Below are 11728 nucleotides of genomic sequence, written 5' to 3'. Positions count from 1 at the left end.
GTGAGCTGAAGGTCACAGCCATCACTCGGCTCACAGTAAGGGGTCTGGCCAGGATGGGAACCCATGGGTAGCTGGCTTCGATCTCCATGCACCATCCACGGCACTGGGCTACTTTGCGTATCTATAGTCTGCCCCCTAAGGAATTGGGCTGGAGTGGTGGAATGGATAAAATGATGATAGAAAGTCACATTCCGAAAAAAAAAAAAAAGAAAGAAAGAAAGAAAGAAAAATGAAACAAACAGAAAAAGAAAGTCTCCTTCCGTGAAAACAACACCCAAGCAGAAAGGCAAGGGTCTCAGAGAGCGGGAAGCTCAGCAGTGGGTTTACAGCCTGGGGAGCGGGTTCTTTTCGCCCACGTTTTTGCCCCCAGCCTTGGTTACTCCACAGTCGCTGTCGCTGTCACTCTGCGCAGGTTGCTGGCTGTGCCCTTGGTGTGCGAATGCCTGCTCCTGCGCTTCTCTGCCCCGGGCGCCCAGGTGCCAGGAGGTAAGTGCTTTCTCCTAACACCCCGCTTTTCACCGGGACAGCCTGCATCTCAGCCGCCCACAGTTCTGGTCCCCTCTCCAGTTAGGCTTTCTTTGCTTAGCCGCAGCATCAGGGTGGGACGGAGGGCTGGGGGAGGCGCTGTGGGCTTCAGGCCTCCAGGGCACGCCTCAGAGCCCTTCCAGGACCCGTGACCTCGGCATACTGCCAGAGGCAGGCTCTGAAATTCTTCTTCTTCTTCTTCTTCTTCTTTTTTTTTTTTTTTTTTTTTTTTTTGACAGAGTTAGACAGTGAGAGAGAGACAGAGAGAAAGGTCTGCCTTCCGTTGGTTCACTCCCCAAATGGCCGCTACAGCCGGTGCACCGCGCTGATCCTAGGGCAGGAGCCAGGTGCTTCTCCTGGTCTCCCATGGGGTGCAGGGCCCAAGCACTTGGGTCATCCTCCACTGCACTCCCGGGCCACAGCAGAGAGCTGGACTGGAAGAGGAGCAACCGGGACAGAATCCAGCGCCCCAACCGGGACTAGAACCCAGGGTGCCAGCGCTGCAGGCGGAGGATTAGCCCAGCGAGCCGCGGCACCAGCCGACTCTGAAATTCTTACACTTCATGTTTGCAGTCACCAAAAAATTGAAAGCTGCCATTGGCCACTCCCTCACAACTTGGCCACCAACTTAGAATGAAAGCAAGTCGCCACATCTGGATGTTTGGCAGACAGAAAGCAGGCCCTCCCACACAGCTCGGGGCATCGTCGGCGCCTGTGACAGCCTGGCTCCGTCTACACCAACCCCTTGCCAGAAAGCTTCTTTCTACACGGCAGGCATTGTCAAGGTGAGAGCCTCTCACCTACAGAGTCAGCCGCAAGCAGCTCAAAGACCTCCCAGTCCTGCAGATGGACAGCGGGCTCAGCTCACCCCTGATGGCCCAGGTCCTGGTCCCCAACCCAAGACTACAGTGCAGTCTCCTGACATCCTTTGCTGTCGCTGTGGTGTAGCCGGTAAAGCTGTCGCCTGCAGCACTGCTATTCCACATGGGCACCAGTTCAAGTCCCAGCTGCTCTACTTCCGATCCAGCTCCCCATTAATGCACCTGGGAAAGCAGTGGAGGATAGCCCAAGTGTTTGGGCCTCTGGACCCACATGAGAGACCCGGATGAAGCCCCCTGGCTTCTGGCTTCGGATTGGCCCAGCTCCTTTATGGCCATTTGGAGAATGAACCAGAGGATGGAAGATCTCTGATTCTCTGCCTCTGCCTCTCTGTAACTCTGCCTTTCAAGTAAATAAATAAATAAATAAATCTTTAAAAAAAAAAGTAAGATGCAGAGTCTCTAAGATGTCTACCGAGGTCAGTCCGCCTATCTCTTTCTCATGAGGCCTCTTTCTAGCTTGTATCACAACCGTCTGGCTGCTGTTCTCACCCGGACCCCTTGCGAAACTTCAGAGTCCCAGTGAGGAAAGCACTCCTCAGAGTGTAGACGCAGGTCAGAGAAGTTCCTGTGGACCGCGAGTGTGTTGATGAGGCCGCCGGTCGTCCAGCCCTGGTGGGGGGGTTGGGGGGAATATCCTTGTCTACACTGCGTCCAGCCTGGATGTCCAGGTCTCCTCTGAACTTCACACATCAGACTGGACCCCTTGCCAGTGGTACTAGCGCCCTTTAAAGGGATCCCAGGGGGCTGCCCTCTTTGCTCTGGGTGAGGATGCATCGAGACATTCACGAACGCCCTCACCAGCACCTGACCGTGGCCTTCAGCCTTCAGAGCCGTGGGAAGGAAGTGTCTGGTGCTGCAAGCCCCCCGGCACCGTGAGCTGATCAAGACAATTGCCTGCGGCCTCCCTCGGTCACACCAACACGCGGAGAATTTGGAAACGTTCTAGGGAAGATTGCAAACCTCGTGATGCGGCTTTCCCCGTGACGTTCTTCCTATTCCTAGATGCCAAAGAAGTATCCTGTCGCTCCCACACCATGCTGGGGCTCAGAGCCAAGAGACTGTCCATGGCTCTATCTAGAGTCACTTCCCGGCTGCTCACTATCTCTATGGGTCTCACCTGGGAAAGGACCATGGGTTGTGTTTTCCTCCCGAGCCCCCAAATTTACATTGCTTTAAAAAAATCACATCTGTGGCCTGTTCCTTTTGCTCAGGACTCCAGCATCCTTGCAGTCACCGCTTCTCCAATTACCTCTCCCCCGGTACTTAGCCCAGAGAACCACTCCAGGCCAGCAGCAGGCAAGCGCACGCTGTCTTGTCACCATGGTCTCCCAGGTTTCAGCTGTGTCGACTCCTTTCACTGTCCTTCAGGAAGAGAAATTATGCTCCTTGTCGCTTTGTGCTCATCTTCCCTGCCATGAAAAGTGGGCCGTAGGATGAAGGGCTCAAAAAATGTCAGGGAAAACACCAAAGGAACCACACTGATTAATATCCCAAAATATTATCCTGCCAAGGATGCGAACACCTCCATCCCTGCACAGGAGAAGGCCATGTTCAGGATCACCCAGCAGTGTGGGGATAGAAGTGCAAAGGCACTCCTGGCCTCTGGAGATCTCCAGTCACTGCCCAGCCCAGGGAGCCTCCCGACACCTTGATCACTACAAGCCGGGTGTCCCCAATCCAATCGCAAAATCTGAAAGCTGTTGAGCACTGGAATGATGCTTAAAAACAAACAAACAAACAAAAAAAACAACTCAGCTTCCAGAGTATTTTGGGTTTGGAGATGCTCAGCACAGTAAAATCTGAGCAAATATTCCAAAATCGAGAAAACTCCAACATCTGAACTGCTTCTGGCCCCAAGCATTTCAGATAACAGGTACTCAACCTGGACTTTTCTGGAAAGCCCCTTGTATCTGATTTTTTTGTTTTGTTTTGTTTTTTGTTTTTTCTTTTTTCTTTTTTTTATTAAACTTTTATTTAATGAATATAAATTTCCAAAGTACAGCTTATGGGTTACAATGGCTTCCCCCTCCCAAAACTTCCCTCCCACCCACAACCCTCCCCTTTCCCACTCCCTCTCCCCTTCCAATCACATCATGATTCATTTTCAATTCTCTTTATATACAGAAGATCAGTTTAGTATATATTAGGTAACGATTCCAACAGTTTGCCCCCATATAGCAACACAAAGTGAAAAAAAATACTGTTGGAGTACTAGTTATAGCATTAAATAAGAGTGTACAGCACATTAAAGACAGAGATCCTAAAAATATATTTTTTTAAAAATTAATTTTCTATGCCATTTCCAATTTAATACCAGGTTTTTTTTTTCACTTCCAATTATCTTTATATACAGAAGATCGATTCAATATATAATTAGTAAAGATCTCATCAGTTTGTACCCACGCAGAAACACAAAGTGTAAAAATACTGTTTCAGTACTAGTTATAGCATCACTGCACATTAGACAACACATTAAGGACAGATCTCACATGGGATGTAAGTACACAGTGACTTCTGTTGCTGTGTATCTGTATCTGATGTTTTAAAGGCGGTCACTCATGGCCAGCGCCGTGGCTCAACAGGCTAATCCTCCGCCTTGCAGCGCCGGCACAGTTGGGGCGCTGGATTCTGTCCCAGTCGCCCCTCTTCCAGGCCAGCTCTCTGCTGTGGCCCAGGAGTGCAGAGGAGGATGGCCCAAGTGCTTGGGCTCTGCACCCCATGGGAGACCAGGAGAAGCACCTGGCTCCTGCCTTTGGATCCTTCGGATCAGCGCGGTGCGCCGGCCGCAGCGCGCTGGCCGTGGCCGCCATTGGAGATTGAACCAATGGCAAAGGAAGACCTTTCTCTCTGTCTGTCTCTCTCTCTCATTGTCCACGCTGCCTGTCAAAAAAAAAAAAAAAAAAAATGCAGTTACTCACTCAGAAAGGGGTCTTCAAAGAGCTCATGGCAACTGCTGAAAAACGCAGCTTGTGAAAAAACTACGAATGGACTTCAGAGTGACTTTGCACAAAAATAAATTTATATTTTCAGAATATTTTATTTATGTATCTGAGAGGCAGACAGCTAAGAAAGGGAGAGAAAGAGACCCGGGAAGCTGGAATCAGGAGCTGGAGCCAGGACTGAATTCAGGTACTCCAATATGGAAGGCAGGCGCCTTAACTGCTAGGTCAAATGCCAACCCTAAGTTGACCTCTTAATTCCGCTGCCGTGAACTTTTTGCAGTACCCTACACGTTCCCTGTGTCGCTGCAGAGCCCAGCTGAAGGCACCATGGAGGATGTACTTTGCTGCAGCATTTCCTACTGTCTTAACTTGCCCTACGCTCCAAAGCTTTTAGTATTTCGCCGGGAGTGCAGGATTTTAGAGCCTAAAGGTCTTTTCTTTGCCTTAACATTCTGCCAAGAGCAAGAGCCTTGGCCTTCCCAGTGCACACTCCCTATGCATGTCCTCGCTGGCAATGTTACTGACTGCATCACACATCCATCTGCCGCGTACCATCATCGTGACCGCGAGAGTCAGCATGCTGTCGGGGGACAAGAGCTCACGTACACAAGAAGACTTGAGTTTGCATCCTCGCTGTATAGGATCTGAGCCTCTGCTTTTCTTTTTTTTTTTTTTCCCATAAGGTAGGAAAACTTGGATTATTAAAAGGATTCAATGAGGTCGTCACTTAAAGTGCCCAATCCATGGGAAACTTCAACAAGAATCACCTACTCTGATGCTGTGTTAATCCTTTCTAAAGGCCTTATAGATGCGGGTGTTGTTTTGCCCGAAAGGCAGGGTGCAGGCCCGTGTGCAGCTTTCTGTGCGTTCTGATGGAGGCTGCTTTGATGCGACTGGAAGCATTTACAACGTTTGTGACTTCCCCTCCCTGCGTGCTGCTGCCATTCTCCCAGACAGCAGTGAACTTGGGCTTGACGGGCTAAGAGGCAAGGCATGAAAAAGGATTACTGGCTGCCTGTATGCAAATGAAGGGGCGTCCCCCGCAGCTCATCGGGCTGAGAAGGCATCCTTCAACTGCCCATCAGCAGAAAAGCGGTTGGAGTGGCAGATATGATTTTTTGGAACCAGCAATAATGGGGACTTATTGGTGACAGATGTCAGCTGTTGGCCGAGTGGCTGCCAACACAAATCTCCTTCCACCTTCAGACAGCAAGCTGATGGAGAGCTGGGCACAGTGGGACTGGCAGCCCCTGCTCGCTTGGATCATTGGTCACGTTATTATTCCTCAGTCACTGGACAAAGCAGATGGTTTACCATGTATTCGTGACTTTCTGTTGGCCAAGAGATTCTGTGCTTCCATCTGGATCCAGCATGTAATCAATTATGACAGTGGGTGGTGCAAGAAAATCCCAGCCAGTAGAAGTTCAAGTCTTTCTCTTTTTATTAAAGCTACATGAATTGCTACAATTTCCCATGTTTAACCTGTTTTAAAAGTTTTTAAGCAACATAAAGAAAACAGCTAAGTAGTAGTGTTGGAAACAGCTGGAGTAGTTGCGAGACACATTGTCAGTTGGTCCTGGAAATTCTGTCTGTAGTCTGATGTTGATTGTACCTGTCCATTTTTAGTCTTAGGCTTAAAATTCTCTTGTCTGTATTCTGGTGAGTCTTAGAGAGAGCCTTAACCTAAAATCATAAGTTGACAGAATTAAAAACAAACATAACATTCCCAAAACACCCATACTCACCAACTAAACTTTTTCTTTAATACTCAGTTGTACTCTTTTTTAGTAGCAAGAGCAGTAACCCAGCTGTCTCACTCGGTAGGTATGATGTCCATGAAGCAATACATACTTTGTTCTTCATCAACCATCTGGATAATTTTCTTCTTTTAAAAAAAAATTCATTTACTTGAGTGGCAGGGAAAAACAGACAGACAGAAGTTCTCATCAGCTGGTTCACTTCCCAAATGACCACAATAGCCAGAGCCAGATCAGGCCAAAGGCAGGAGCTGGGAACTCAGTCCAGGTCTCCCACATGGGTGGCAGGGACCCAACCACTTACGCCCCACCCGCTGCCTTCTCGGGTCAGCTTCAGCAGGAAGCTGGCATTTGGAGCAGCGCGGGGACTTGAACTCAGGCGCTGCAATCTGAGATGCAGGTGTCCTGAGTAGCATCTTAACCACTTTGACAAACACTCGCCCCTGGATCATTTTCTTGGCAAAAAAAAAAAAAAAAAAAAAAAAAAAAATCCTGCTTAGTTATTGTGCATATATCTCTGGAAAAAAATTAGGACAGAACAAGCACTTTCAACATTATAACTACCACCCAGAGAAACCCTTGACACAAATGACAGGGCTTTTTTCTTTTCTTAAAAAAAAAAAAAGTGTTTTTTTTTTTTTTTTAAATCAGGTTCATTAAGAATTGATGGTTTTTTGTCCTGCTCCCTTTTTAACCACATATTAGGGGAATGTTATCAGACTATGACATATTCTTTCAGGACGTGTTCTCCACTGATAGTAGATATTGATTGGGTTTCTAAAATGTTTCTGGTACTCCAGGTGCTGGAGACGTAGAAGAGACTAGTTAGCATAGTCCCTACTGCAAGGAGACAGACACTGGAGCTGGAGCGCAGTCAATGATTTCATTTCAGACCTGAGTACTATAAATTAGGGTAATACAGTAACCAGTGAGGCTGCTCTGCCTGAGCGAAGCCCCCCTGAGGAAGGGACATTAGAGTTGGTTCCTGAAGGCTAAGAAGGAGGCAGCCATGCAGATAGCTTGGGAAGGAGCTTTGGGAGGAGAAGGAATGTAAAATATAAAGACTGTGAGAGAGGAGCCAGGGGAGGGCGTCACATAGGCCTTGCGGGAGCCAGGACTTTATTCCAGCGCAGTGAGAACCCACTGGAGACTCTTCCAGGAAGGCAGTGACGTGGTGCGATCATAGAGACATCACTTTGATGGATGAATATGAGAACAGACAGCAGAACTGGGCTAGCCACCTGTCACCGCTGTCCCAACAGGAGATGATGAAGACTCAGCCTTAGGACACCGAAACACAGCGCCCAAGTCCATCTTTCTGTTGCTCTGACGGAGCACCTGACACAGGGTGACTCAGAAAGGGTAGAGATCGACTTTGGCTCACAGATCTGGAGACTGAGAAGTCCAAGAGCCTGACGAGGGCTCTGGTGAGGGCCCCATGCTGCTCCAGCTCATGGGAGAAAGCAGGAGCAAGTGAAAGAGACAGAACACGAGCGTCTGCCTTGCTCTGCCACACCTGCTCTCGTCTGGGGTCCAGTCTTGCAAGAACACCATCAGTTCCTCTCAACGACCCACACTGCAACCAGATTTCAACATGAGTCTCTACAGAGACAAACCATATTCAAACCCTAGCAGGTCACACAGAGAAGTGGTGGATTCCGGACACATTTGGGTGAGTGACCCCACGGAAATTTTTATTGTTTACTTATTTATCGAAGATCTCAATCACACAATCAACTTGCTTCAGACATACTTGGACATCTATAGAACTCTGCATCCAAAAATGAGTGACCCCACACTTTTCACAACCACACATGATGCAGTTACACAAAATGACTATGGACTTGTCTACAAAACAGGTCTCCACAAATTTAAAAGATATGTATCTTTAAAAATCCATGATGGGGGCCGGTGCTGTGGCGCAGGGGGTTAAAGCCTGGCCTGAAGCGCCAGCATCCCATACGGGCGCTGTTTCTAGCCCCAGCTGCTCCTCTTCCAATCCAGCTCTCTGCTATAGCCTAGGAAAGCAGAAGATGGCTCAAGTCCTTGGGCCCCTGCACCCACATAGGAGACCCGGAGGAAGTTCCTGGCTCCTGACTTTGGATCAGCACAGCTCTGGTCGTTGCGGCCATCTGGGGAGTGAACCAGTGGATGGAACACCTCTCTCTTTTTCTGTCTCTACCTCTCTCTGTAACTCTTTCAAATAAATACAATAAATTTTTTTTTAAAAAATCCATGATGGTCCAGAGATTTGACTTTATAACTATCTTAGCTTTACTACCAAAATAACTCTTGTGAAAATAACTTTCAGCATTAAAAATGATATATAAGGGGGGCTGGGCTGTGGTATAGTGGGTAAAGCCGCTGCTTGCAGTGCTGGCATCTCATATGGGAGCTGGTTTGAGTCCTAGCTGCTCCACTTCCAAGTCAGCTCTCTGCTGTGGCCTGGGAAAGCAGTAGAAGATGGCCCAAGCACTTGGGCCCCTGCACCAGTGTAGGAGACCTGGAAGAAGCTACTAGCTCCTAGCTTCAGGTGGGCCTAGCTCCAGACATTGTGGCCACTACTGGGGAGTGAACCAGTGGATGGAAGACTTTTCTGTTTTTCCCTCTCACTGTCTGTAGCTATAAAATATTAAAAAAAAAAAAAAAAAGAAATAATAACTCCTACCCTGTAGAGTTACTGCTGGCATTAAGTGAGACAAAACTTTATTTAGACTTTGGAAATGTGCTTGGAGCACCTTAAAGAGAAAGGGGTCAGAGGTTGGTGCTGTGGCTAGGGAGGCTAAGCCTCCGCCTGCAGCACCAGCATCCCATATAGGCTCCAGTTTGTGTCCTGGCTGCTGTGCTTCTGATCCAGCTCTCTGTGAATGGCCTGGGAAAGCAGCAGAGGACTGATCAAGTGCTTGCGCCCCTGCAACCTTGTGGGAGACCCAGAAGAAGAGGCTGGCTCCTGGCTTTGGATTGGCCCAGCTGCGGCCCTTGCTGCTATTTAGGGAGTGAACCAGCAGGTGGAAGACCTCTCTGTGTCTCTCCTTCTCACTGTAACTCTGCCTCTCAAATAAATAAATAAATAAATAAATCTTAAAGGGTGGGGGGAGGGCTTACCTGTTAAAAGCTAGAACCTACAAGGTCTCTGTTACCATGGCAGCTCAAGGGACTAGTGACTAGGTATTAAATGTGTTACTCATCTGTGTCTGTGTTTGTGTCTGTGTGAGGTTCTCACAAGCTCTCAGAAAATGTGTATGAAACAGCTATGCATGGATTTCACTATTTTGCATCAGAGTACATATTATGAAAAAACTATGCATCTATCTCAAAATATTTTTTGCACCCAAATAAACTTTTTTTAAAAATTTTATTTATTTATCTGGAAGGCCCAGTGGGAGAGAAGGGGAGAAACAGAGCAATCTTCCATCTGCTTGTTCATTCCCTACATGCCTACAATCTCTGGGGCTGGCCCAGGCTGAAGCCAGGTGCCCAGAACTCCAGCTGGGTCTCCAATGTGAGTAGCAGGAACCCAAGTACTTGGACCATCATCCACTATCCTCACAGGTACATTAACAGGAAGCCATATTGGAAGCAGAGTAGCCAGGGTTCAAACTGGCACTCTAATGGAGGATGTGGGCAGCCCCAGCAACAACTCAGTTCACTGTGTCACAATCCTTGTGTCTAAACTTAGCTTTTAATTCCATTTTCCATGAACCTTTTGAAATATCCATGTAATTATATGGTTCTTCTAGTATCTCACTTGTTCATAGCCTGTCCTCTGTTTTGCTCTCAAGTTTACACCATTCCTGGTTTCTGTTTCACCCTGCATGCCTTCTCCCAGCCCCGGCTCTATCTCAGGGCTTCCCTCCATCCTTGCATTCTGCTTCAGCCCTTGCAGGTAACTACCAACTTCATTTCATTTTCCAGTTCAAATTGCTAGGAGAACTTGTTGGGCTGAATGAATTGACTCACACATTCAGATCACTTATATGGTGTACCTGTGGGAACAGACGGTGTGCCACCGTGGCCCTGTTATATACCCTTCCACCCTCATTTGGAAATGCCTCCTGCTGACCTGGCAGCTATTAGCAATGATGACTTTGGCCCCTTCTCCAGACTTTCTAAATCCAGAACCTGCATTTTCACAAGGTTCCCAGGATAGTTTCTGATTTTCTTGCACATTCGAGTTTGAGAAGCACTGCTTTAAACTTCCAGCTCTCAGAACCAGTAGAAGGGCCTTCACAAAGCTCCTGGGTAACGTTCACTGTGAAAAATGATGCACGGATTTCCAATTCCTCTTTGCACCGCAATAAACAGATCCTTTAATTTCATTTCTCATGAACTTTTTGAAGTACTCTTGTAGCTGAGGATTAAGAAACTATCAATTGCTAGGTCTTTTCTCCAGAGGTTCACAACTAATTATTCTTTTTTTTTTTTTTTTTTTGACAGGCAGAGTGGATAGTGAGAGAGAGAGACAGAGAGAAAGGTCTTCCTTTGCCGTTGGTTCACCCTCCAATGGCCGCTGCGGCCGGTGCATCTCGCTGATCCGAAGCCAGCAGCCAGGTGCTTCTCCTGGTCTCCCATGCGGGTGCAGGGCCCAAACACTTGGGCCATCCTCCACTGCCTTCCCGGGCCATAGCAGAGAGCTGGCCTGGAAGAGGGGCAACCGGGATAGAACCCGGCGCCCCAACCAGGTCTAGAACCCGGTGTGCCAGCGCCGCAAGGCGGAGGATTAGCCTGTTAAGCCACGGCACCGGCCCACAACTAATTATTCTAGGGAGCAGTCTGGTCTCTAGATGATTCTAGTGTACAGGTGGGTTTGCAGACTTCTGAGCCAGCACTGTGTCGCCCCAGACCAGCTATGTGAGCCTAGACATTGCTAAGTTCACCTGCAGGTCAGACCTCTGATCTCTCAGGTGAAGATGATATGGCCTACGAGGAGCAGCCGGGACTTGGGCCTGCACCCTTATGGAATGCTGGCACTGCAGGCGGAGGTTTAACCTTCTGCAGGAAAGCACAGAAGGGGGTTGGGATAGGATTGTAGGCTGCCTAGAGTGTGGTGGGGTGGCTGAAGGAGAATATTGAGCCCTGTGGGCAATGGGCGGCAGCTTGTTTATGTTGTCTTTTGGGAGGGGTTCTGCAGCAGAAGGGCGTGGTAAAGTCCCTTGTCTCAGCAATTTGGAGTGTCTAGGTGAGGGGCTTTCCCAAGGAATAGACAGTCACTGAGCTTTGGGTTATCTGTGCATGGTTTTATTGAGTTTTTATTGGGTTTTGGGGGTTTGAGGCACCAGTGACCCACGTGTTCCATCGGACCTTAGTGGCTTAATAAGTTCTTTTTTCTCAAAGTACCATTTTACTGTGATCTCTTGTTCATTCCTCTAAAATATTTATTTATTTGAAAGAGTTACAAGGAGAGAGAGACACAGAGATCTTCCATCATTGGTTCACTCCCAGGAGCCAGGAGCTTCAGGCAGGTCTCTCATGTGGGTGCCAGGGGCCCAAGCACTTGGGTCATCCTGTGCTGCTATTCCCAGGCCATTAGCTGGGAGCTGAGCGGGAAGTGGAGCAGCCAGGACTCGAACTGGCACCCATATTGGATATATAACAGATTCTAACACCTACCTAACGTTACCAA

This window comes from Lepus europaeus, chromosome 6, assembly GCF_033115175.1.
Source record: "Lepus europaeus isolate LE1 chromosome 6, mLepTim1.pri, whole genome shotgun sequence".
Classification (NCBI taxonomy): Eukaryota; Metazoa; Chordata; class Mammalia; order Lagomorpha; family Leporidae; genus Lepus; species Lepus europaeus.
The sequence above is the reverse complement of the archived record's forward strand: the minus strand, read 5'-3'. Positions refer to the sequence as shown.